The sequence below is a fragment of the Monodon monoceros genome, unplaced genomic scaffold, assembly GCF_005190385.1.
Source record: "Monodon monoceros isolate NGI ecotype Baffin Bay Population unplaced genomic scaffold, NGI_Narwhal_1 Super_Scaffold_2, whole genome shotgun sequence".
NCBI classification, from domain to species: Eukaryota; Metazoa; Chordata; class Mammalia; order Artiodactyla; family Monodontidae; genus Monodon; species Monodon monoceros.
This window is the reverse complement of record NW_021703776.1, coordinates 40,214,592-40,217,751: the sequence shown is the minus strand read 5'-3', so window position 1 is coordinate 40,217,751 and position 3,160 is coordinate 40,214,592. Positions and strand designations below refer to the sequence as shown.

Sequence of the window (3,160 nt, the reverse complement as noted above, 5' to 3'; positions counted from 1 at the left end):
CTCTGGGGAAAGAAAATGTCCCCAGTTGAGAACCACTGGCACAAAGTTATTCATTATATCCCTTTATTATGTCTTTAATGTTTGTAAGATCTGTAATGATGTCACTTGTTTTTTGATGATGCTGGTAATTTATATTTTCTCCATATTGTCTTTGTTATGGGTTTATCAAATTTATTAACCATTTCCAAGAACTGACTTTTGACTTTATTTTCTCTTGTTTATCTTTTTTTTTTTTTTTGGCCTCACTGCATGGCTTATGGGATTTTAGTTCCCTGACCAGGGATCGAACCTGGGACCTCAGCAGTGAGAGTGCAAAGTCCTAACTACTGGACCACAAGGGAATTCTCTTATCTTCTGTTTCATTAATTTCTGCTTTTCTATGTATTATTTCCTTTCTTCTTCCTAAATTGGGTTTAATTTTGTATTTTATTTCTTCATGTGGAAGCTTAGCTAATTCACTATATATCTTTCTTCTTTTCTAATATAGACAATTAATGTTATAAATTTCCATTTTATTCGTGTTTTGGATGCATCCCACAAATTTTGATATATTGTGTTCTCACTATAAAGTTCAAAATATTTCTCATTTTTCCTTGTGATTTCTCCTGTGATTCATGGGTTATTTAGAAGTGAGTCACTTAATTTCTAAATATTTTGGCATTTTCAAGATATTTTTCAGTTACTGATTTCTAATTTGTGATCATAGAACATATACTCTATGTTTCTGATCTTGTGAAATTTATTGAGACTTTTTAAGATGCTAGCATAGGATTGGTCAATGATTGGTCTTGCTGAATGTTCTTTGTGAAATTGAAAGGAATTTGTAGTTTTAGTTGATGGGTATTACTCCATTAGGTCAAGTTAGTACATAATGTTATTCATTATGTTATTCAAATCTTCTATATTTTTCCTGATTTTCTGTGTATATTCTATTCATTATTTATTGTACATTTATCTATTTCTCCATCTAATTCTGTCAAATATTGCTTTGTGGCTTTAAGGCTCTATTAGTAGCTGCATGCATATTTAGAGCCATTATATCTTCTTAAACAATGAAGACTTTTACCACTATGAATATGCTTCTGTATCTCTGGAAATACTCTTTGCCTTGAAGTTTTATTTTTCTGATATTATTATGGTGATACTATCATTCTTATGCTTATTGTTTTCATGGTATATTTTCCAATTTACTTTATGTATCTTCAATTTGTAAAGCTTACCTTCAAATGATAAATTACTACTTAAAGAAAAATACAAGAACACTGCAACACTATAATCCTATTTATATTCCCTCCTGTACTTTGTGCCCTTGTTGACATACATTTTACTTCTACATACATTATAACCCAAAATATATTGCCACCATACTCATTTTAGTCAATAATCTTTTAAAGCTATGTATAGCTATAGATAAATGATACATGGGATACATATAAAATAAGTAAAATAGAAAATATTTCTATATGTTAATTCATATATCAGGACTTTCACCTTATATCACTTCACATTAGCCTGAAGAACTTCTAGAATTTCTGCTAGAGATGTCTGGAGCTGAATTTGCTCAGCTTTTGTCTGTCTGAAAATAGCTTTATTTTGGCTGAAATATTTGGGGGTTTTTTTTGCTAGATACAGAAGTTAAATTGATATATGTTGTTTATATTTAGACCACTTCAAAAATCCCATTCCATTTTCTATGGCTTCTGTTGTTTTTGAAATTAAAAAAATCACTAGTGATTAATTTTTTTTAATCATTATTCCCCTACATGTAATGTGTATCTTTCCTCTGTAACTGGTTTTAAGATTTTTTTTGCTATGATTCTCTAGGTTTGTTTTTCTTTCAATTTTGTGCTCTTTAGGATTCACTGAGCTTGCTGAATACATGGATTGACATCGTCAGTTGTTTTGGAGATTTCTCAATTTATCTCTCTTCAACTACTTCTTCTGTCCCCTCCTTTTTTCTTCTCCTTGGATTCCAAGTACATGTATGCTAGACCATTTGATACTGTCCTGCAGATATCGGACACTCTTTTCCATCTGTCCCTCCCCCTCCCCCATTTTTTTGCTTTTTATATTTGGTTTGTATAATTTCTATTGACCTGTCTCAAGTTTATGAATTCCTTCTTCTGCTATGTCCAGTTTGCTAATAATCCTACCAAGTGGACTTTTTATATCTGATATTTTATTTCTATCATTTTCATTTGTGTTTTTTTAAACAGTTCCCATCTCTTTGCCAAAATACCCTGTCTATTCATGCATGTTGTCCACTTTTCCTACAGATTCTATAACATTTATTATAGTAATTTTAAAATCCCTTTCAGATAATTCCAATATGTGGGCCATTTCTGTGTTTGCCTCTATTAACTATTTTCTCTTTTGACCATGGCTCACATTTTCTTGTGCCTTCACATATCTGATAATTCTTACTGTATGCTAGATATTGCACAAAAGAGAACAGTACATAATATTTACCCTAAAAAATATCTTTCCACTTTTTCTATTAGGCTTCTTGTTTGGAAGTCTGAGTCAATTGAATCTTTAGATTTGCTGAGTCTGGGCTTTGTAGAAGTTAATTAGAATCAGTTCACCATGTCCTTCAAATGTGCTTGGGTTTTTAGCACTGGCAAAACTCTGGAGATGACTTTGTACCTGACAGCCCATCCACCAAACTGTTACTCTCTTAGCTCAGAAGCTTAGCTTCCAGCATGTCCATGGGTTGTGCTCTTTACTCCCCCAGTCTTGCCTGTCTTTTTGTGCTTCACTAGAACTCTCTCCATGCTGCTGCCCTGCCCCCAGCCTTCAGAGCATTGTTGGGATGCAACTGAAGAAGGCCTGGCATCCTTAAAGGGATTTTTTTCCAGTAATCCTGCCTTACTCCCTGCCTTTCACATACTACTTTTGAGTACTTAGTTCAGGCCTTGGGAAAGAGTTAGAGGGTGGGTTGCAGACTTCCTCTATGATTGGGGTGCCATGAGATTATAATCTATCATTCCAGCCTACACACAGCCATTAAACATTTGGCTGGTCTCCCTTTACCCCTGTTTGTGGTGCATTCATGTAAGAAAAAAGCTACTTGATGTACCATAAATACCATAAACTGTTCTGTAAGAAATGAAAGCAGCTGTCATTCTCTTCTCTCCTAGGAAGTTCTTATTACCTTTTG

The 3,160-nt window shown here is 33.4% G+C and overlaps 1 non-coding gene across 1 annotated transcript; it reads right to left on the bottom strand.

The window, feature by feature from the left end:
* Window positions 1-268: 268 nt before the first annotated feature.
* On the bottom strand, window positions 269-341 carry TRNAE-CUC. Its single transcript has one exon. It is a non-coding gene; the product is annotated as a tRNA-Glu (tRNA).
* Window positions 342-3,160: the final 2,819 nt, after the last annotated feature.